The sequence below is a fragment of the Stegodyphus dumicola genome, chromosome 10 (genome assembly GCF_044657685.1).
Source record: "Stegodyphus dumicola isolate Sdum_Otavi_A_Nest chromosome 10, ASM4465768v1".
NCBI classification, from domain to species: domain Eukaryota; kingdom Metazoa; phylum Arthropoda; class Arachnida; order Araneae; family Eresidae; genus Stegodyphus; species Stegodyphus dumicola.
In genome coordinates this window covers 121,623,398-121,649,220 of record NC_140777.1, presented here as the reverse complement: position 1 = coordinate 121,649,220, position 25,823 = coordinate 121,623,398, and the positions used below count along the sequence as shown (strand labels likewise).

Genomic DNA, 25,823 nt, shown 5'->3' with positions numbered 1-25,823 from the left:
GTAAGCCCTAGTGGAACATAATCCCAAACATAAATGTTGAGGTATATTTTAGATTAGAAAAGAACTTTGTTTATCTTAATTTTAAAAAAATAAAACATTTATAAGAAAAACGCATTGTTTGTGGAATATCCCAGGAATTAAACGTTTATAAACAAATTTCTAATCAAAGCTTTCGAATACTGTTTGAATGCTTCGGTTGGGGAAAGAAAGAATTGTTTACAGAGCCCATATTTCTAATTAGGAGGTTTAGTTTGAATATTATGGCTTTTGTGCACCTACGTAGCAGCAAATTTACGTATGTCGTAAGATTACTGTAGAACTTCTTAATAGTTTTTCCATCTAACCATAAAAGAATATTTTAGAGATGTCATATGTCTGACAACACTGAATAGGTATATCACTTTACGTAATGATTGTTCATATCTTTGTTTTCCAGAAACACAATGTATCAGCCTTTTCATTCGGCAACTACATTTTATAAATATGAACCAGTAAAAATTAAACCAAGAATTTAATTTTCTCTTTAAATAGCAAATGATTTATTCAAGAATATTTCCCGCTTTTGATGAGAGCGGAGTTAGGGAACGGAGGAGAAGCAAAACGAATTCTTTGACGTATGTATCTCGTCTGCCTGTCAATGACAATCTAAATTTCGACCAATAGTTCAAGAGCAAACCTATGTTGTCGTCATGACAGCACTTTTCAGTACACGTAAACCAATCGCCTTCAAAAACAAACTATGCTAGGTACGCGAGAATATGAATATCTTATTGATTGAGAATTAAGCATTTCCCTCCTAATGTAAAATTTACGTCTGCCTCGTTTCTCAGGATAAGTATCACGTGTTTTCCTCGTTTTCCAACCCATTGTGACTATATAAACAAAAAAAGGTAACAATTTCATTCCTTTATATTGTAAAAACAAAATCATATATTTTACATCAAAACATGTTTTGTTGTCAAAGCTTGTTGGTGTAAACACAATATTTGTGATTCAAGAATTTTATCGAAGCCATTTATAACAGACTTTTTTTAAAAAATAAAGTTTGCATGTAAATATCGAGAGAAATATTATTGCGTGTTATGCGAAAAAGAAACAACTTCAGTTTTCGATTGAAAATTCCTTTTTATAAAGAATAATGAATTTCAAATTGCTAAAGCAGCATAGAATATCGCGGTTTCTTATAATTACAACCGCTTATTCGTCGAAATCGTCTGTGTTTGGAAACATATAAATTTCTTTGTATTTTCAATTCTATTAGCATTTAAAAGTCAAGTATAATATATTGGTAGAGGCCGTTAATGGTCGATTGCCTCTTACTAAGTGATAAGACATAGACAGAGACATTCTATTAGCATTTAGTAACGGAACTAAATCATTTTAAGACGAGGGAATTCTATATAATTTTCCAATACTAATTGGAAATATCTGTATCTAGTTCCCGTATACTTTTTTATTAATAATACTAACGATTCATATACTTTGCACATCTGATCTCTTGAATGATATTAAGTAATTGTCAAGTAATTAACGTTAATTTTTAATTTAATTAATTTCAATTTTTATGATTGACATAATAAAAAATTTTAAGAAAGCGAAAGTGCTAAAAAACTCTTTATATTAAAAATTAGCATTATTTTTTACTAAAGCAAATAATTTTAAAAATTAGTTTCATTCAAAAAATGATAAATTAAATTAATTACTACGTATAGCTTAAAACAATTTTACTTTAAGAAATTATTAGCGGAATAAGAATTTGCTTGCATAGTTAAGTCTGAATTAAAAATAAAATTGATATTAAATTATTCGAGATAATTTTCATCTGTAATGAATTCCTTAAAATCTTAATTACATAAGTTTAAAAAAATTGCTTTGTAATAGTGCGCATACCTTACAAGAAATTTCAAAAATGAAACGATATTTATGATGTCTGTTTATATTCGGCTAACTAAGATTCTATCAATAACAGCAGTAGAAGGAATGACACATTTTTCTGTCATTGCAGAATAATGACCAATTTCAAATGAGTGTGTATATTTTTTCCTATATTTTTGGCACTAAAACTCATAATGAATAAGTAGTTGAATGTTCAGTTTAAAGTTGGGATTTGAAAACTTTGGATTACTTTTTTGTCAAGTATTTTTCGTCAGTCTTTTTTAAAATTTCTTTTAAAATATTCATTTAACAATTGAGTTCCAGAAGCTAAATGAATTCTTGTTTAGAAAAATAACAAATTTGCTAAATATTTGAATTTAACAAATATTCTCTATTCGTATAACTAATTTAAAATATCATTTAAATTCTAAGAACATATGTAAATTAATTGCACGTATCTAAAACCATGAAAAAATATATTATTCTGAAAAATTAAATTTATTATTCCAAAAAATTGCATAAGTGAATAATTGTTGAGCAGGCAGGAGACAGACTTATCAAGGGTAAGTGGCCCCCTAACCTAACTCTTCAATTAATTCATGTTTCGTCATTCATATAGACAAGGGTAAACTTCAAAACCAAAAGTAAAACCTAATGTTGTGAATTAAAAAAAAAAAACGAAATTTAAACAGTGGAATTTTGATAAAATAGCAAATAAATGACTAGAGTTAAAATTAATTAAAAGTCAATTAAGAGTAGAAAACCAAATTTTTAAGAAAACCAAAGTAATTTAGAAACTCTTGCCTATCGGAAACTTCCCGAACACCAATTATGCATGTAAACTTAAAATAAACTATATACAACTATCAAAATATAAAAATAAAAATAATAATAAAAAGGCTAGTAAATAGCAAGTTTTAATTTAACTTCCTAGATTTACATATTTGAATTTCTGACTTGCGCAAGCATTTGTTAAACTAGTAGAGTTGAGTAGTTTGTTACTGCTAACTGTAAAAATAGATGGCTCTAATAAGGTAAAGTTGAGTGTAAAGCTGCTACTTGTGGAAGCTATTGTAAAAACCTATGCTGTAAATTTTAAAAAAGTGTAAAATGTTTGTTTTGTGTGCAAAAATATTGCTAACTTTGAGTCATGTTGAAAAGTGCAAAAAGTAAAAAATATGGACTGCTACTGTTTGTGAAAATAGATGTTAAAAAGTACTAAAGATGTAAAAAAAAATTTTTTTTTTTTTTTGAAAAAAATTATACTGAAAAAATTATTTTAGTAAAAATAAAAATTCGAGTATTTTAATTGAATTAATTTAATTAGAAAATTACGAATTGAAATAGAGAATAATTACAAGAAATGTTTTGTACTAGACTGCATTATTTAAAACTGAAGATACAAGTTCAATCAAAGCTTTAACTAAATACTGGCCAAAGGTAAGAAAATGAGAAAAATTAGATAAAAATCTTCACTCAATTCGGGCTATAATTGAGACTTTTGAAAAGAGTTTAGTAAAATGAAAGAATCCAGAACTGATAAAATATACGTTTTTACAAAATTATATTTACAAGTAAGCCCTTAACTCTTCAAAAAATCCTCCATTACCCTCCAGTTAAGGATTAAAATAATATTATCATACCATAAAGAGTTAAAAAATTAAACGAAAAGTTAATGCCTGCCTTTTTAATATAGAATTTAATAACATGTTTTGTGACCTGGTAATTAACTTGAACATTAATTAATTTTATTATTTCTTCCTTTAAATCTTCTATTTCAGTACATATATTTTTAATTATAACTATTTGGCTATGAAAAGTGTTACCTATTACTTTTTTAGAGATATTAGAGTTCCAATTAATTAGTTTAACAGTTTCAAACTGGAATGTCCTCCTTTTGTCATATAATTTAATTTTGTTGTGTTTAATTATAAGCAGGTCTAGGTAAATTAGTTCGCAGCAATAACAATTATTTTTATTTCTTTGAAATTAAATTCCTTAATTAAAATTTTAATTATATTTGATTTATACGAATAGAGAATATATGTTAAATTCAAATTTCATTCCTTGCAGCAATGGCGCAAGAGACTTATTTAAATTTAATTTAACTTTAATATTTTATTGTGAGCAAGAAAATTATTTAAATTTAGTTTAACTTTCCTATTTTATTGTGAAACCAATTTGAGAAATATCTGTTCTTGTCACTTACATGAAATTTAAAGTTTAGTAAAATACCTTAGTTTGTATACTACAGTCTATAAGAAAAATGTGATATAAAAATATTTCTACAACATTTTATATTAAAATAAAGCTGCAAGTTTTGCAGTCGAAAAACCACCTCTCATAGAATAAGCTTAAAAGCACAACGTTTGCATTAGAATTATAACAATTCCATTAATAAAATGCTAAAAAGATTTAATATGACAGCTAAAGATTTCTTAGTTCGATCTGCAAATATTTGAACAAGCAGAAGCTTGATCAGTTATTTTTATAAGCTTTTCTTAAATTAATAAAATATGATCCGTATTACTACATTTCATTACATTTTCTTTTGATAGATATTTTTATCTAAATAGTTCTTTTTCGAACCTTTTTAACTTGCATAAAATGTTATTAAAATAATAATCATGCAATTAATTGCGGGAATAAGCTAATAAGTAATTGTGGGAATATTTTACATCTCGGAGAAACGTACAAAATTTTAAAAATTTAATTATTCATTTGCCAAATAACTGATTGAATTTCATCAAGCAGATTTCTTGGATTAGTTTAGTATACGAAAATGATTTCGCTATAAGGGTAAAAGAAAACATCTTTGCATGTGAGATGAAATTCATGAATAATAATCATTATAATGATTAGTAAATCCTTATAATGATGAGAACCCTTTCATTAGTAAATCAATCATATGTATTTCAAAGTTTTTCTTAGTGTCCTAAAAATAATTTTGCTTCGCTGTCGATTGAACTGTAATCTATCATCAGATTTGGTAACATATTTTTATCTTTAATGTGTAATATGTTTAAAATAATAATAATAGCAATGATAATACCGTATTTCCTTGCGTATGCTTCCTCACCGAAGCTTTTTAGCGCTAGGTTCCAAAAATTTTAAAAATATACCCTTTCCTCAATGCGTTCAGAGAAAAAGCTCCGCCAAATTTTAAAATGGATTCATCCACCTAGTGTTGGCTATTATCTTACTAACAGAGATAACTCCTCGTAAGCTACATGCGAAGATTTTGCCGAATCTTTTCTTTCTTGAACGTGAATAAAGATATATATTTGTGTATGTAGTTTTCCTAAAATTCCTGTAGCTTTATGATGATAACAAAAAATGCTGCACACCTGAATTCAAAATTAATGGAGGAAAAAGAGTTTTTAAGACAGTAATGGTTGGCTTGTTAAATTTATAAAAAAAGCGCAGTAATCGGCAACTTTTCGTCATTAAGGTAGAATTGTAGCAAATGAATTTAGGCTTAAATTACAGCAAATACTTAACAGCCAAAACCACACTTCTGAACAAATTTGTAACTGTAAAGAATAAGGAAAATTTTGATAAAAGCTTCCTACTCATAAAAAAGAAGGTATACTTGTAGAGTCATTAGGTTATTTTGAAGCAGGAATATATGAAAAATGAACAATGCCCTAGCCAGGACACGAACCTGAACCTCTCCCCCTTGACAACTGGGGATTAGGGGACCTAGTCGCCAAATCCTGGTGGTGAAGAATCATCAAACACCGCCTTTTAGTTCGGGAGCCATTGTAAAGTCATCAGGCTTTTTTAAAAAATAATTAAAAAAAAAAAAAAAAAAAAAAAAGATAAGTGAAAAATGTTCAGTGCCCTCGCCGGGACTCGAACCTTGGACCTCTCGAATACGCCTTGAGTGTGCTACCATTACACCACGAAGGCATGCCAAAAGGAGGGAGAAAATACCTTATATATTCTTGTTATTCTTACTCATTTTCGCCTACCGTTAGTATTATTTGGTAAGAATACAAACTAAAAGTTGAAGTAGTAGTAAAAATACTGAAACTGAATTATTTTACACACACATACAAAGAATCTTTGGATAATTCTAATCATATTTAAACATATTAACCTTTTCATAAAGTTACAATTAAAGTATGTGAAAACAAAAATATATTGAAATTACCTTGCTAATAGCCAACACTTCTAGATGTTCTGGAGGAAACCAAGACGTTAACTACGTGTTCTAGCTTCCTAATATAGCACCAGTGTTGGAACTAATGACCAACTTCTAAAAAAAGTGGGAACGTTTAAAAGACTTTATTTATTTGATTTCCAATGATTGGAGTTATATACATTTAAAAGTAATTAAGAAAAGCTACAAAAATTGCACCTGTGTCATTGAATTTAAGATCATACGAAAGATTCATAAAACGATGTGAAAGAATAAAAAAAATGGGAATGACCGAAAAATGGCCGACGATGCATAGTAGAGTTGGACGATCCGCTCCGGAACTGATTCACTTTAATAAGCGAATTTAATTCGATTTCAGAAAACGGAGTTGTAGCTCTTTTATAGTTCACGTTGTTGAAAGCGTGCAAGGAATAGAAATCTGCTATTCCTTCATGAATTGATTCACTTGAGAAAGCTGATTCGCGAAAAAGAGCGTAGTTGCTGTGGCGAAAAAGAGCGAAGTTAGAATGATTTCCATTTTAGGGGAGAAAAGAATGATTATCCTCCCACGTTAAAAGCAAGTTTAATTTTTTATCATTTCCTAATTTTTTGAAAAATATTTGTTCCAGAATTTTATTGATAGTTCTGTGTAGAAAGGTGATTTTAGGGAGTCTCAAAACTATAGTCGAAAGAAATAGCTCAGAGAGTTAACATTTGATAGAAACAATTCTTCCTATCCTACGATTTATTTGATTCTTTTCGCTCTTCGCACCAATTTTGCTAAATCGATCCCTATTCCTCTGCTCGTTCGAGTTTTTGCTCTCTTCGCTTCATCCTTGCTAACTGGTCTTGATTCAGCCGTAGTTCCGAATTTTTTTCATCAAGGTTATTTTAGTGAGCGGTATTCGTAACTCTTAAAAAAGAACCGATTCATTTCAGTGGCGAACGTTTTTAATATTATTCCTTAAAAGAGCGGTTTTGACCATCTCTACTGTGTAGCATCAGCATAGCAACTGCTAAAACGATTTCAATCCAACAAATTAATCCAATTGTTACTCTTCTCAATATGCGCTTTTATTAACTATAAACTTCGTTGACGCTGCGCTGATGTCGAATGTATGCCGCCATCGATTTTATGCAGTTATTATCTTTTTTACCACGTTGATCGTATACTGATAACTAGTATTGTTCGGATTCTGGTGTCGATCTTGCATACTGTTGAACAATGCTGATCCTATGAAAGTTAATCCTGAAAATAACGTTTCTGATTCATATATTAACTTCAAAACATCTCCGTGTCATGAAATTTGGTTGGGGGCGAGCGTAGAGGTAGCAGCATGAGTGAGTCATCAAAATGATAGCGTCGAAGATCCCACGCGATTTAAAAGTTTAATGATAATGGAAATAACTATAATTTACGATTCTAGAATTAATGCGGCAAGGCTAGTACGAAATTAGCAAATCAGCTACAGATATAGGCCATGAAAAGCATAGACTGCTATGACTAAACAAGGCAGAAGTTACAGGAATCGCTTTTTTCAGAGAACTAATTGAAAACTGCGAAAACAGAAAAGAAGCAGTCTTGAGACTATGACAGATAAAAACTTGTATCCTGTGTAATTTTTAATGGCACACTTTTTTATTCTAAGATGCATATTTTAACAACAAAATATACTGAATAAGAAACTCTAAAGAAACTGATATCTGAAAGATGTTTTGTATTATAAATTGTGCTTTGTGGGCCCTTTAATAATCGCGCTTTGATCTTTTTTACTGTTGTTCGAGTTTCATGTAGAGATATATAATGGAAATTCCACTGTATTCTTAATGCATTATATATTTCAAGCTATTACTGAAACTAGTGTAGAACGATTAGATCATGTCGCCCAGTCGGTATAATGGTTAGTGACCCTGACGGCCGTAGCGATGAGCTCGAGTTCGAATCAGGAGAAGGCATGGCTGTAACTGTCCGTCCCTTCATAGGAGGCAAAGGCGGACACCTATTAGGCGCTTCCATAAGAAAAATGGCCACCACTTCCGGCCTTTGTCGTGTGGGGGGGGGGGAAACTTAAGACCACTTTAAAAAATTTTTAAACAGGCATTTTTAATGGAAGATGAACATTTCAGTAAAATATAAAGAAACTGAAATCTAAAAAATTATCTCTATTATACATTGCACTTTGCTGATCCTTTACTAATCGCGCTTTCATATTTTTTCATTGTTGTTTGGTTCCATGTAACGATATATAATGAAAAATTCAACCGCATTCATAACATAATATATATTTCAAATTATTACTGAATTTAGCGTAGAACGATCAAATCATGTAAGTGGGCGTAGCCTAATAAGTGCCAAATAAGCCAAATAAGTGCAGACTTCTAACACCCAATGCTATTTATCAGAACTTAAATTCATCACAAACACATTACAGCCAGGCTCTTAAACTCATTAACCAAGCAGTGATTTGTGATGAACATTGCCCCGCCTCCTGTGCCGCAAATAACAAAGAAGCGTTTCTCATTTCTCGCTCTGTTTCATCCCCGGGATATTCCGTAAAGAAAAATTCTGATTCGTCTCCTTTGACGTGGCAGTGATTCCGAATTCCGGCTAATTTGGATACGCTAAAACTTCGACGGAAATTTACGTAATTGGACATAGCTAGGTAGCCGGCTAACTAAATAACCGGTGGTATTACCGCAAATAGCGCGGTAGGGAAAATTGGGTTAAAATTATTAGCGTGTGAAACCAAGTGATCGTAATAGAGTTCATTTCCCGAAATCTGACTGCGCCAATATTTAGAAACTTCAAAACAAATGTCGACTGCGTAAAGAAAGAAAAGGGAAATTATATTTAATTTATTTAATTAAACAGAATTGGAAGTTTAAGCTAATATTATACCCAAGGTTATTTTGCAAGGATTAAAAATTCGTCATAACTGTCAAACATTTTAGCATTTTTTAAGCATTGTGCAAGCTATATGAATAATTTTAAACATGGTTTTGTAATTAAATTTTTAAGTTTCTTGCTTTTCCACACGTTATTTTCATTATGTTCATATGTTGATTTCAATCTCAGAGTGTTCATACAAACACTGCGACATTCATGTGATGAAGAAACATAATCATCATGAATTCCGGGTCTGAACCTATGAAAATTAAATGTAATAGTGATTCCAGCTAAAATGAAAGCTAAAGACTCAATGTATTTTATGCGTGCAAAAGCACATAAAGAAAAAACAACTGACACTGGAATTTTTCATCGGAGTGACATAAATCTGTGCTTATGCTTGTTATCAAATTTATTATTTTAATGACGATTCTTCAACGTTCTTTCCTTTTTATAAGGAAAATTATGTATTTGGATACCTGTTGATGAAATGCTTCTGGTATAAAAGTAAGAAATGGCTCATGTCTTGATATAAATACAGTTTATTTGTGAAGTAGTCCATTGTATTGGTATCACAATTTGGAAATATATTACAAGTCGTCCTTTCTTTTTGTATGTTCCCGTTCCTGCAGCTGCACTGCAGTTGCTGTTTTGTTGCAGATGGATAGTGAGCTGACTTTTTGGCGATGGTATACAAGTCGTTGTGTCCTGTGCAGTTTCTTTTGCCAGTTTATCTGCTTGTCCATTTCCATCTTTTCCTTCGTGTCCATTGATCCATGAGATAACAATATGCTGTGATTTGCATCTTCTTATTATTTGTTAAATTCCGTTCATTATCGGATAGTTGTATTGTGTATTTCTAATACCATATAATGCGGACTGGCAGTCTGATTGCATATCCAACTTGTTGATATTGGTTCTTTATTCACATTCTAGTTTCTTCAGTATTCCAGTTAACTCTGTTTGGAATACACTGTATTCCCTCCTTTCCATGTTTTAATCATTTTTAAGCATTTCCTATATATTTTTTAAGTATGCTAAGTATTTTACGTATTTCTTATATTTAAGTCTTTTGCATTTTTCTATGAATAAAGAAAGCTTTTTTGAGCCTACTATAATTGTTCCAAATAATACTATAATTCTTTGTTAAACTCTTCCTTATCGCTATACGCATCACTTTAAAAGCAAATACTTTGTTTGTTAAGACTTGAAAACAAGCCATTCTCAGCCCCATTAAAAATATGCTTCGAAGAGAATTCTAAAGAGCATCGATTTTAGCCTTCGTTCTTTGTACTCAATAATACGTACTAGACGTGTCTGTTTCTGCAATCATCGAGTTCCTAAAAAACGTAGGATGTCGATATTTGAAGGGCATAAGTTAAGCTATCACAAGTGAGAATTAAATGAAGATACATTTTCCTTTGAATTATTAATATGTTATATTATGTGGGCTGCCAACCGCCCCACGTAATAAAACGCTCAGACTAAGGAATGGTCAAGTTTAATGAAAATTCTCCAGCCAAGTCTGTTTTTACACTTTCTCCGCGATTTATCTGGAAATTTAAAATAGCATTTTCACAACTTATATGTTTGCAACCAGCTATTTGATTCTTTGAAAGCTTTCGAATCAAAGACAAAATATTCTATTTCCCCACCCGCCCCCCAACTCTGGGAATTTTCACTTTCTGTAATACTTTCATGAAGGTTCCACTCCGTTGCCCAATAGCAGCTAAGATATTTAAAAAATTTTTGTCTGGCTTCCATAACCAAATTCTTTGGAATCTCATACTTGCTTACGATTTCATATCGAACTCATCCACTTCTCACAGAAAAAATATTCTGTTTCTTTTACGAAACATTACTAAACCAAAAATTACCAAATAAAAAGATGAAAAACAGACACATTAAAAGTTTTACTTGCACAAACGAAAAGAATGTTGAAGTCTGCATCTACTTTACATCCAACTGTTAAAAGGCTGATAATGTAGTCTGCTATGGCAAGAAAATAAATTTCTTTTTTACAACTGCATCTCTATGCCTCAATAGATAGTTGTAACCAGTGGCCGAAACTTCTTTGTGCGACTAATTCCAAGAAATTTTAGCATTTCCCATTCGAACTTTACTAGTTACAACTTGTAATTCGAAATCTTTTTCATTTCAAAATTATTGTCGATCTCAGTACCTTACCGCTGACCTAGCTCCAAAATTTCATTTTCGGTCAGGACTAAAGCATATTTTTTGGCACTCTCAAACAACCCACAATATTATTCCCATTTAATATCATACTACTTCTTACACATATTCGAATACAGTAAACCCTGTTGGCTGTTGTTTCTGGCTTGCTCTGGCGCAGCCCATAAAGAAATCATAGGGCGACGTGAAGTCTGCCAGGAAATGTTCGGCTGCGTCCCGCATCACATCGCAGTAAACCCTTAGCAAACGTTGCGCGTACGATAAAATCGCGTTCCACAAAGTTAACTTTTTATGGTACATGTTTGGCGTAATTCATATTAAGAAAGTGTACATAATTAAAACAAACATAAATATTGTTGTAGTTAAACGAAAAATATGAAATGAATGTTGAGGCCATTTTTATTGTTGTGTAAGAAATACGTTCATGGGCGTAGCCAAGATCTGAGCCAGAGGGTTGCAAATGACTTTAGATTCAGAAATTAAATTGGACTAGAATGTACCCGCCAGTAGTCGAGTGGAAAGATAACTGAGCACTAATAATCTGGTTCAAGAGTTGGAATCGGGCCCACCAGCGGCCGAGCGATAAAGTCGCTGAACACTGGTAGTTCGGTCCGGGGTTCGAATCCCGCGAACTGCATGAACTGTATGGGACGTTTTTCGTGGTTTTCGCCACGTGTAACGTGTATACAAGCCAGTTTCCATTAGAAAGTCCTCCCTCCCCTTAGGCAGATAGCCCTCGAGGCTTTGCCATAATCACACACACAAGAGTTGGAATCTCGGCAAATGGCTAACTGCATGAGTATTTCTCGTAACTTTTTGCAAACGAAATAGTTTCTGTTAGAGAATCCTTAATGAAGACATCCTTTACCTTAGGCAAGTAACTGCAATCGAATAACTGCGTATTTTGCCCTAATCAAATAAACGAGTAAATAGGTGATAGTCTGTAATACACGAGTAAGCAGATTGTTGAAGTCTAGGGTATAGGAACAATGAGATTCTTGAAACTTTTTTGTCTTCTAACTTAAACTATAATAATTTTTATTCTGTCTGAGCTAAATATCTTTAGAACTTCCTACTTATTTCGATTTTTCTTTCTTGAACTAGCTTTCGATATACATTCTACTGTGGCTCAATCACAATTCCAGTTTTCAACAAAATTTTTAATGATCTTCTTTACTATCAAATAAGCCATAAACGAAAACTGTAAGTTTTTTTAGATATAAGTGTTCTACTAAGCAGTCTTTTGCTTCTTAAAATTTTTTTGTCCATGAGATCGTCGTTGAGGAACGTTGTCCTATGTTACAAATTGTTGTCGCCCCTTTCACAAAGTCTTCCCATGTCAGCTCTTTCATGTTTCACCTACTGTATCCAAAAATTATACCAAAGTTCTGTCTCCCTCTGCAAATGTTCGTAAAGCATAGAAATCAAGAGACATTTAACCTTTGTGCTAAACTTTTCATCTGGCATCTTTGACATAAATCATAGATAATAGTAAAAAAAAAAAAAAAAAAAAAAAAAAATACTGATAAACCGTCGCTAGAAAATCTTTTCTCTTCTAGCGATATTGTAAGAAACCTAGATATATAATTATTAGAGATCTTTTCTAAACTTCCTTAATTTTAGATTTTAGAGCATAGATGCTGTTGACCTTAACAATTCCCGGCATTTGCAAATGAACGGCGATGTTTTGAGCTGGCGGATGACAGACTATCTCGAAATAAAAGCATGTGCGTAGCTGATTTTGTAAGCCGAAAAAATAAAATGTAAAATTTTTGCAGACTTTGCTTACACCCCGTGTCTCAAAGATGTAAAAAATATATATGCCAAATTTCTAGAAGACAGGATAATATTTAGAGGTTGCACAATTCGATCAGTTCCGTATTACGATTTTTCAATGTTAATTACTTTTATTGGGAAAACTGGAAATCACAAACTTAAAATAATATTATAACTAGACACTAAAATTAAGAGGTAGTATCATAGGCAAAATAAGTGTTAAATTAATCAACTTTGCAATCTCTTCTTTTGCTATCTTGGTGAAAACTTCTCTGTGATGCTCAACTACCTTCAACAAGAACTTCGTCCCTGATCGATTCGTTAAACTTTTATATCAGGGCAATTCCTCTTTCTACGGTATCACTGACCACTTAACAGCGTTCACATGGATTTTTAGAAAATCACTGCAGTTATTCTGCCACATCATGGATCCCAAAAATTCAAAGAATGTCTTTGTTTTATTAGTAACGAAATGACTCGGGTCTTTTCCTTCAAAAACTAGTTTTACTTTACAGGTTTGGTTTTTTTATTTTCAGTCATATTTTCCTTAGCAGCGTTCGTCCAAAAAAGCCAATCCTACGTTTGTTTTTGACAGTTACCAAGTCTCTTAGCAACTGTGAGAACACCTTTTTTGACCACCAGTGGCCGAGGTGTAGAGTCGCTGAACTCTGGTAGTTCGGTCCGAGGTTCTAATCCATCGAACGGGCTGGCTGCAAGGCCGTTTTCTTGATTTTCCCCACGTGTAACGTGTATACGAGCGAGTTTTCCTTAAAAAGTTCTCCCTCTCCTTAGGCTTTGCCGTCATTACACAAAACTAAACCTTTTTTGATGCCTGCATCTGGGTAAGAGCTCAGAAGCTGTAATATATCCAAAACATTCTTTGGAGCCCAATCGGCTTAAAACTGCCTCGTGATAAAAGCGAACATATTATGAGGCTAACAAAATGTGCAACCTGTTTTTTTCCTTTCAAGTCTTGTTGAGGAATATTCAATTGCTTGGTGAAGAGGACAATTTTAAGGGCATATATTGCTTTTGCGATCTACCTTGCTTGATGCAGAGCCACTGGGATCCTGAAACTTGACGGTATACCACAATCTTCCTCAACTACATTAGCAAGTCAACTACAACAATGTTCGTTCGAATTTCTTTTCTTTTCTGGTACATGGCCCTTGGATCAGTCTCGTATTAGATGCTATATTACATTAATATAAAACACCTCAGTGTCAGAAATTTCGCGAGTTTGAGATAAAAATGATCAATGTGTGCAACCCCTTATATTATCCTATCTTCCTAGAATTTGGTACGTATATCTTTTACATCATCGAGACTCGGGCATAAGCAAAGTCATATGAAAATCACATTTTTGGGATAATGAAACGCCTTAATGTACAATATTTCACGAGCGTTAAAAATCAGTTATTGTAGTCCACACGTAGTAGCACATTCAGATATCTTGATAGTAAAATATTAGCAGTGACATACAGTTAAGATTTAATAAATAAATAAATAAAATCGTTGCTTCAAAAGTAAGCCCCACTTATTGTGATCCTGGTTAATGTTATCATTTGGATATTGTTACTGAATTGTTAAAGACTTGTCTAATTCAAACACAGAAGATATCTGCCTATCGCTTTCTGAACCAAAGAGAAGGTGGCCGAAATGTAAGTCCTGACTGGAAATACAGTCAAAAGTCGTTAATTTGGACACCCATAATCCGAACCTCAAAGCTAAAAACTTTCTGCGCATGCGCCACGTTGACACATGCGCATAGGCGTTTAAGTGTGCGCGTAAGACCTTTACGACTGCGTATATGCGTGTGCGCAAGTACAGAATACGTTTTCGCGTGCGCGTCTAATGTATAACGGACGGTATAAGCTAAAATTATCTATTTCAGTTAATGTTGATGATTGCGTTGTTCCTTAATCTTCGAACTAGATCCGGCTTATTACTTTTTTTAGACTGTACGAGCAATTTTATAAAAGTAAACTTGAACTTTCGATTATGTCAAATAGAATTTCCGATTCTGGAGCTCCCAAAGGATCTACAAAACGAAAGTATGTTTCGATGTCCATCAAACAAAAAGTGGAATTGCTGCAAAAAATGGATAAAGACATGAAGAAGGTGACAGAGAGGTTAGTGAAAACGAAAAAATTTCGATTGACAAATTAGTCGGTATTCTCGGCACAGCAATTACGGGACTTGAACAGCGGAACTTTGTAACTGAACAAGAAATTATGTCTGTTTATAGAATTAAAGAGGAATTATTATCACATAAAACGAAGCAACTTAAACAACTTACATTGAAAGAAATGTTTAATAAAGTAAACAAATAAATATTAAGCTTTTTTTTGTAAATTTTGTTACCCTTTAGATCATAATTGTTCTTTATTTCATAAATTACGGTTTCATATTTTTAATTTTAGAACTCTTGCATGCCATCTTACGAGATTTAAACTGATGATCTATAATCCGGAATCGCCGAAGTCCCGATTAACGACTTTTGACTGTATAATCTTTTTCTCCTAAACGAATGTAGGTATGAAAGCAATTTTTTTACACATTTAGTTTATTGAGTGGCATGATAATTACAAAAGTTCCAATTCAATGTGTGCCCCAGTATTTTCTATACAATGTCTTAAACAAACAGGAACTGTACCATCCCACTGTGGATAGATGGAACTGTCTTAAAAAAGGAGGGGAATTACAGTAAATGTCAAAATGCGATCTGCAGTCTACAAAACAAGTTAACTTTCATTGCAATCTACACATAACATCAATAGCTAGTTCAAATTCAAAATAGGAAGTTACTTTCTGCCCACGCTGTATAAGCAAATCATTACATAAACTTTCTGAAAATGATTATGACAAAATTGGTTAATTTCTTACAAATGCTGAGATGAGAAATAACCTCAGCATTAAGATTAAGGTCAGTTTGGAAAGAGGGTCACTTCGATTAAGGGCAATTGCAGACAATTATTTAAACTAAATTACTTGACATTGATTTTGAAACACATTTTCTTATCACTTAATGTTATCAAAATAATCATGTATACATAAACACATTAAGTGGCACCTGCTGTATTTTTTAAAATTACTACCTATTTCTCATTCACATGAAAAGGTTTTTATATTATTATAAAAAACATATACTCAGCTGTCTTTTGATTTCAGTTTTCTCCTACTAAAATGGCTCAAATACTCTATTAATTTTTTTTTAAAAAAGAAAGTGAGATAATTTAATAGTGCTTTCACCTAGTAACTTATGCATAATTAAAGATCCTTCTACGTTTGTTCTGTAAATATTTTAGAGTAAATGATAAACAGAAAATCATAACCATTAACCTTTTGAAGACAGGATGGCCATTATAGTGGTCATAGAGTCCTCTGTTTGAAAAGACGGAATTGTCCACTTTAGTGGCCATGTCTTTTCCCCCCATTTTCCAGGCTGAAAAGTGAAGTGAAATGTCAAATTTGACATCCCTGGGGTTTTAACCACTTATCTCTTTCAAAGGTTTTTGTGTTAAGAATCTGATTTTTCCCTTTTAGTTCTTGTAGCTGCTCAGTAACAGAATTCGCGATAACTGCGTTTGTAAATTGTAAACAGAGCCTTGTGTTGCATTAGAATATTGCATATTTTCGTAAGTTTTTAAGGAATTATTCTGATATTTTTCTTGCAATATGCCGAAAAAGGAAAAGAGGTCTGACTGAAGAAGAAATACGAAAACTACTTCAAGAGCTTGATGATGAAATATATACACATACATATATCTGTATGTTAGTACACGTATACATAAATCCACACGCAAACACATGTATATAAATGCATATGTGTGTGTACATGTACGTGCCTGTATATACATTATTCCTATTTAAGGATATGCATGCTTTCTGAAAATTAAATACTTTTAAGGACCATTAATGAAAAAAATTAAGAACTTATGAGCAAATGGGAATTGAATAAATTCAATTAAATATATTATTCTATGCCTGAATTTCACTTTTGTAATATCAACCTAAAAATAAAATAGATCCCTAAGTAGTAGTATGCATTATTACTAAACATGAATTATAATAATTAATAAGTTTGAGAATAAAATAAACTTCAAGCAGTTTATCAAGTAGCATTAAATATTTTATACTTATAACAGGTTGGAAATATTTGGAAGAAGATAAGTGACATTTACCAGGGTTCATAGCCACATTTTAGTTAAAAAAATAAGCACCTATAAGCACTCTTCAAGCACATTTTAAGGAAAAAATAAGCACCTGTCTAATTACATTATACACAACTGCATAACCTTAAAAGAAAAATTAGACTTGTAATTTAAAATATGAGCAATGCAATATTTATTAAGAAAATGAGCATTACCTCAACAATGGAAAATTAACTTTTTTTTTAAATTTTAAATGACAGTTCAATTTACAGAATTAGTTTACAATGAGAGGGAAAAAAAATTATGGCAGAACTAAACTATATTACAAAATTTAATGATGATATTTCAGTTGAAAATATAGAAAATAAATAATAATAAGCCATATTAATTGTATTCGTTTGGCACCTAATAATAAATACAATTTATTTTTCCACTCATATTAATATTTAAATAATTTAACTTAAATCAAAATTCTGAACATTTTCTAAATTTTCATTGCATAGCAGTTTTCCCTTAACATATATCCCAAGCAAAGTAATTTAAGTAAAAAAGAGGCACATTTCTGAAATCAGAAGACGGGAAATTGCTTCCTTCAGTCATCCTTTAACAGTAAAAGCTTAACTAACCAGCATACTCGGAAATTCCCGAATTTTCCGGATAGTAACTGGAAAAAGAGGAGTGGGGGAGATTGTAGCCGTTCTTTAGATTTAAATTTAGGCGAAATAAATGATTTTGACATTTCGATATGTGCATCATATAAAAACCAACGGAACTGAGAAATATTCTGCTTAGAAAGCACAGTAAAACTCTTTTAAGTGTTCATAAACAAATCTCAGACTGAACATCAAAATTAATTATCAATGCAAAATACCGCAAACGTTATTGCGCAATACGTGCGGCGTAATTCTTCCATATGTGATATTACGCAATTGGAATCAACACCTGTCGGCATTCGGAGAAAGAACTAAATAAAGGAAATAATCTGGGGTGTTTCTGATTCTAATTTTCAACAGACTGTATTAATTTTCCGGAATAGAATCAATCTTCGCTTGGGTTGGGTAGACCGCAAAAACTTTTAGTTCTATTCAATCCAGATTGGACAGTGACCAAAAAAAAAAAAAGTCCGCTGCTTCAATATTAAAGATTTTGCGGAGAAACTCCCAACCTCCGTACTGTATAATGTATTGGCAAAGAAAATGAAATTATTTTGACTATTCGATTACTTTCCTTTTATTTAAGCCATTCCGAATATTATTCCTTAGAAAGCTAATCTGTGTAAAAACACACCCATTTTTGGAAATTTATCTATACTTCAGCAGTTACTGCAATTATATTAATATAAATATTCATAAATATGCTCATAATATAAGGATAATAAAAAACACGAATATGAACTGACCACGCGGAACGAGAATGCAAATTTATTAAAATCTTGATAGAAATTCAAACGTATATAGTATTTGGGTGGGACGAAAAGAATACCGAATGTACCGGAATTTTCTACGTTTTCGCAATTCTTTGGCCAATAGAACGACGTGCACCTGTCTGTACTATCGCGCGCACCATAGGTTACATTAATGCAGAGGAAGGGGTGAAAAGCAATTTTCGGGAGTATGATTCACCATCGGACGTTGCATGTAAGGAAAAAAAGTTGTTTATTTAGTTCGGCTTTGGTACGGGGGAAAAAATGCGCGTTCATTAAAACAAAGGATTAAAAAAAAAGCACTAAAAGCAAAAAATAAGCACTTAAAAACAAAAAAATAAGGGCTTTAAAGAAAAAGTAAGCACCTATAAGAGCCTTTATATTTTATTTTCAAATATAAGGTTTTATAAGCACTTGTAAGGACCGCTACGAACCCTGATTTACGTTTTACTAATAGTTAGCTTTATGTTGATTTTTTTTGTCTCATTTTGTCACGTACTTGATCAGTCTAGAGCAGAGGTTCTCAACCGGTGGTATGCAAGAAAAATATAGGTGTTACACAAAGAAGCAAAGTATTTTTAACTATTTATTTTAAGAATTAAATTCCCAACATCCTGATTGAGTTTTTTTTCTATAACACTGGTAAATTTATGCGATCTGTTGTTCAAGATTGGTGGTGGTAGTTGTACTTTGTAGTGGTGGTACTAAATGTTTTCAACTTTTGTTTAGATGCTACATGCGAGTCAAAAGGTTGAGAATTGCTGGTCTAGAGGAGTAAATAGCAGGTAGATTTCATGTCAAACGGCATAGGTTAAAATGAGAAGTAAGATCATAATCAGCAAGATTCATAACAAAGACTGAATGTTATCACCATTGCTGCTTGTCTAGAGGAAGACCTGCTGATTATATGAAACTTGAAAGACATGATGTAGGCACGGTTAGCAAGTGTTCAAAGTTAGTCAGGCTCTGCACTTGATGCAGTTAGTGTAATAGCTTTGTGTGGAATTCCAGGGGTTGTAACCCAGTTAATATACTTTCAGGTTCCAATAAGCCAGTCAAGCACCAGAGGTGATTAGCTGTTTTGTATTATTTTAACTCTGTTAATCTAGTGAGATGCAAAGAATAAGTTTTACTTGAATTTCTACATTTTTGTGTTTTATCTTGTGACCACAGTGAGTACTAATGAAAGGCAATAACTCGCTTTAATATGTAGGGATAACTTTTAAGGGTAGGCATTTAGTTATAAATAATTAAATTAGGTAAATAGGTAACCTTAGTCATTATGGATTTACATGGCCACTATTAAATTTTATTTTTTAACAATATTTGTTAAAAAAGCCCTATTAAAATCAAAATCTAATAAAATTTCACAGTTTCAAATACATGTAATTTATGACATTAATTCTTTAACAATATTAGGATAATTACACATTAAAAGCTACAAAACATAAATTTTTGTAATAACACTTAACAAAATACAGTCAAGTCTTTAATCCGGACCTCAAAGCTACAAACTTTCTGTGCATGCATGACGCATGCGCGTTTAATGTATACCGGACGGTATAAGCTAAGCTAAAATTATTTAATTATCTATATCAGTTAATGTTGCAGATTGCATCATTCCTTAATCTTCTAATTGGATCCGGCTTATTATTTTTTGCAGACTGTTAGAGCAATTTTATTAAAAGTAAGCTTGAACTTTCGATTATGTCAAATAGAATTTCCGATTCTGGAGCTGCCAAAGGATCTACAAAGCGAAAGCATGTTTCGATGTCCTTTAAACAAAAAGTGGAATTGCTGCAAAAAATGGATAAAGGCATGAAGAAAGTGACAGAGAGGCGATTTGTTTCTCTAATCATTCCGAAATCTGTTTATCAATTTGACACTGCTCTGTGGGGGGGGGGATGTCGCAGAGCACAATGAATTGGAAGTTGATCTGCCAGCACTATCCTCATCTTCAGGGCAGATGTTTTTATTTTATTTGGCTTATAATTTCTTACTAAATGTAGTGAGTGAGTGAGTGAGTGCACCGCTATGATGGCTTCCGACCACGGACATGAACCAGTGTTTCATCTCGATGTACTCCAATATGATTTAAATCAATTTCCTCGTCATTATAAATATCACGAATACACATAAAATAGTTTTCGGGTTGCAATTTTCTAATTTCGACGATGCCTAACGTATGCTTTATGCATGCGCACATTAAAAGAAATGTTTAATAAAGTAAACAAATAAATATTAGGTTTTCTTTTTGTAAATTTTGATACCCTTTAGATCACGATTGCTCTTTATTTCATAAATTACAATTTCATATTTTTAATTGTATAATTTCTGCATGCCATCTTACGAGATTTAAACTGATGATCTATAATCTGGAAAAATCGATAATCCAGAATCGCCGAAGTCCCGACGAGTTCGGATTAAAGACTTTTGTATTTATCCATCATTTTAATTTGAAGCCTTCTCAAACATTTTGGCTAGTTTATACCAATTTCCTTCTCTTTAAGCATCTTTTCGAACAATAATTAGAGATTTGCCTCAATATGCAAACCAATGCTCTCACTAGTTTCTGCGTGCTTTATCTCCTAACTTTTCAACCACTCCACAATGTACTTATGGGGTTTACTTGATCTGGTAAAAGTAATATAGTCCAAAACCCCCGATAGATGTGAAGAAAATTATCACCATGCCTGAAAGTAACTACAATATCAGACAAAGGTTTAAATAACCCTCTCATTTAGAAAGAACTTGGAACAAACATAAAGGCATGTTCTGATGCTAACAAAGTCAATCACGGTGACGTAATTAAACAAGAACAGTCAAATTCAAACTAAAAATGTGGACTAGTGGTCAAAGATTATACAATTTAATTTAATCTGGTTCAGTAACCCTATCATATGAGAAAACAGAAATGGAAAATTATAGTAAAGGCAGATATCATAAACAATTGGGTAATTTACATAATAATAACTGCACATATCTTTGAAGAATAATATTGTTTATGTATTCAGTGTCTTTCTTCAGCATGGTTCCTTTTCATTTTAGAATTTTTGGATTTAATTAAAGATTTGTATTTTTCTAAAAAACACAATTCATTTAGAATGTATAGAAGAAGTGATTAATTTCTTTAGTAATATGAAATTGAAAAGAAATATGAAATAGTATATATGGTAGAGGACAGTTACACAGCTTGCGTGGCAGAATTTTTAGAATTTAGTGACACACCAAACAACAAAATCTAGAAATGGCAAAACTTTTAGAATTTAGAGCAGGCATTGGAAGCAGAATTTAGAAAGGTACTATGCAGTCGATTTTAGGATCCACAGAGACAGCATCAGATGGGAAAATGCCAAGTGCAAGCTCTGTGTATGATGCATTAAGACATATTACATGAATCTTTTAAATTTCTTTATTAATAAAAAAATCCCTTTCTATAATGTTTGCCCAAGTGATAAGATTAGAAGCATTTTTGATATTTTCCACGCTTGTGTCTAGTGAAAAGTAGAGAAAATAAAGGGAAGATAAACATGTTAAGAAAATGATTCTAGTATAAGGAGTAAAACATTCAAATATTATGTCTTCATTGTTCTTCCAGACGTTCTCCAAAAAGTAAGAAATTCATCGCAAAAATAATCCAAAAAGTAAGAAATTCATCGCAAACTTTCTGTAAAATACATCCATTGTGCATTGATACCATGGAGACATTTTTCATTTTGTCACATATTTTTCGAATCTTCTAGAATCGTGGGTCTACAAGTCTCGCCTTCAAATCCTTCTAAATTTTTCAAGCTGCAATGTCAAAAATACTAAAGAAAAATTATCCAACCAATTCTACAACAGCAAAACGTCAGAAGTATTTTGGAAAAAAAAAAAAAAAAGAGAGAGAGAGAAAGTGTAAAATTAATTTTATAGAGAAAACTGACACATATTCTAAGAATTTTGTATATTCTGTGACAATTACATGGGAAAAACACTTACTATGAAAAAATTAAAGACTTTGTAATTAATTACATAGCTAATTTTTCTTTTCCTAAGAGCTGTTTCGTAAATTTTGCTTTACAGCATTATACCTTATTTTTTTTTCAGATTCAAAATATTGTATAAGTTGTCAAAATGAAACTTTATAATATGACAGCGAAAAGTAAAAATGTTTTATTTTAATGTTATTTTTTAAATATAATTCCAATATAGTACCATTATTTTAATGAAATTTATCAGTGTTATGATATTTTAAAAAAAATTGACGAAAAATTCTCAGATTTCGGAATCTAAAATTTTCTATAGAAACTGATCTTAAAATCGCCAAATTTAGAACCGTTTAATAAGAGAATTCACATTCCCAAAAGCTCTTTATTACGAAAAATGAATTTTGAAATTCTTATGTTTCACTTCTTGCTTAGAAACTCGAGTAAACATTGGAAATAGAACAAATTATAACCCATGAACCCATTCAAAAGACAACCATATACGTCAGTGAATCGCCAAAAATATTCCTCCAAAATGCTAATTCACACTCAAAATGGCAGTCGTACGAGGGCTATCCAGAAAGTAGATTACGTTTTGGAATAAAAAAATAAACAAAGTATAGGAAACAAATTTTATTATATACAGATGAAAGCCACACTCAAATACTACTTTTCTACATAGTCACCATACAAATTAAGGCATTTATCGTAGCGATGTACGAGCTTGGAAATTCCTTCGTCGAAAAATTCGGCCGCCTGCGCCTTCAACCACTTCGTTACCTCTTCTTGCAGCTGTGCGTCGTCATCAAAACGCTGCATAGCCAGCCACTTCTTCATTGCTGGGAATAGGTGGAAGTCGCTCGGTGCCAGGTCGGGACTGTACGGCGGATGAGGAAACAACTCCCACTTAAAAGATTCAAGAACTTTACGAGTGACATTTGCCGTGTGGGGCCGGGCGTTGTCGTGAATCAACAAGATCTTAGAGCTCAACATTCCTCTGCGCTTGTTTTGAATTGCTCTTCTGAGTTTTTGGAGAGTTTGGCAATACCTTTGAGAGTTTATTGTAGTGCCTCTTTCCAGGAAGTCCACCAAAATTACACCTTTTCTGTCCCAAAAAACAGTCGCCATCATCTTCCTTGCCGACATTGTTTGCATGCATTTCTTGGGTTTTTGGGGAGAACTTGTGTGCCCCCACTGCATTGATTGCAATTTCGTTTCACAGTTCACATGTTTCACCCATGTTTCGTCACCAGTAACGATGCGATCGAGTAAAGAGTCACCATCCTTATGGTAAGCGTCCAAAAAGTTCAATGCTGCAGCCATTCGCTGATTTTTGTGGTCCTCTGTCAAGATTTTTGGAATCCATCTTGCACAAAACTTGTGGTAACCAAGCTTTTCGCTGATGATTTCGTGCAACAAACTTCGCGAAATTTGTGGAAAACTCAAAGAAAGTTCCGTTATTGTGAAATTTCGATTTTCACGGACTTTAGCATCGACTTTTTCGAGAAGTTCGGCGGTCACTATGCTGGGTCTCCCACTTCGATCTTCGTCGTGAACATTGGTTCGGCCATTTTGAAATCTTATGACCCACTGACGCACTCCACCTTCAGTGATAATGTTGTCCCATACACTTCACGAAGCTGCCGATAGATTTCTATCGGTTTACAGTTTTTTGCAGTCAGAAACCTTATTACTGAGCGCACCTCGCAGGATTTTCAATTAACGCAGACATTTCAAACCGTCACGGTATCTGAACGGAGCACAGCACGAACCTCTCACTAGTACGGCTAGATGCAGACTGAGCTGCGCAACGCTCTGACCCCAAGATGGCCCCGCCCCTAGCGGACACAGACGGAAACGTAATCTACTTCCTGGATGGCCCTCGTAAAAACAGACACAAAATTCAGATGATTAAAATTAAGGACCTTTTAGTCATTTTGGCCAAAATTAAGGACTTTTAAAGACCAAAAATCGATTCCAAAAAATTTACGGACCGTACGAACCCTGTTAAAGGAGGAAAAAGCATTCGGTTCAAGATTCCCTGTCCTTTTTACTGCTACCAAAGCCCCGGCCTCAAAAGGTGAAATTAAAAAATGATGCAAAAAGGAAAATCTTGGCATTCCAAGTACAGACCTAATATACGAATTACATTTTTAAAAGAGGCAGCCACATATTTGATAATGAATATGAATTCTGATATAATTTTTGTTAAATTCAAATTCACTTAGTTAAGTTAAATGGAGAAAAGGTACATGTGAAGTTAAGTCAACAATCCACTGATTTTTTACTTACAAGTAACGAAGTTCAAAATCATTTGTACTACTACAGATTTTAAATGTAACATATCAATTTCTTTTATTTAAAACTTTATATAACTTAGTAAATAAAATCCAAATACTTAGCAATGTCAGTGAACGTTCTGGTTATTACCATGTAAAGAGTACTGAAATTATGTTCATACCCCAGCTTATAACAAAATTTTCTCTACTACTAAATCCTTTCCACCTCACTTTCAATGTTCATAATAATAATAATAACTGAATAATTAGCTGACAAAAAATATGATAAAAGATATAGAAAGATAAAATTATAGAGAGAAAACATCTTTTTTATATTAAAGTAATTACAAAAGCTCTTAATCTAAATCTTGATCCTGAAAAAAGAATTTTTTTGTATAGGTTATAAGTACTAAAAAAAAAATAATACATAATTCATATTTCAATCAACCATTGTATTTAAAAGCACAAAAACAAAAATGACAATTTTTATAAAAACATATTTCATAATCCTAAAACATTCTCAATTGTTTAAAAAATGGAACATGTTTAACCACAGCGAAAATTTTAATTATAAAAACAAAATTCAATATAATATATGTTCTCTTACAGATTAGCAATAAAATGTAATAGTGGAGTTTAACTTAAAAGTATCATTACCCTATTGTAAATGCTATATATAATTGCCAAATTTCAGTGTTATTGTTCACCAATTTAAATAAAAAAATGTACACATTCATTAAGTTTGTTTTTAAAAAATGTTCAAAATTATCTAAACCAAATTATATGACATACAAATAAAATTACACTCTTGATTTTAATAAATAAAAAAGAACAGCCATAAACAATGTTTTTATGCAAAACTTACAACTGATAATGTACAATCTCATTGAAGATATTTACAATGATAAGTAAATTTTGTGAAAAAATACACTATAAAGTTCCACTGCCCACTTAATTAAGCAATACTAAGAGATGGCCAAGTAAAATATCTAACCAAAAACAATAAAGGAAATAACAATAGAAATGATCGCATAATAATTTTACAGTATGAGTTTTTAAATGTAAAGGCAATGGATATAATTTACAAATACAAAAGTTTAATATCTTATATCTATACAGCAATA

The 25,823-nt window shown here is 32.1% G+C and overlaps 1 protein-coding gene across 1 annotated transcript in view; it reads left to right on the top strand.

Annotated features, from left to right (window-relative positions):
* LOC118185749 (uncharacterized) overlaps nucleotides 1-25,823 on the top strand; it is a 389,910-nt gene that overhangs the window by 199,365 nt on the left and 164,722 nt on the right. The window lies entirely within an intron of this gene.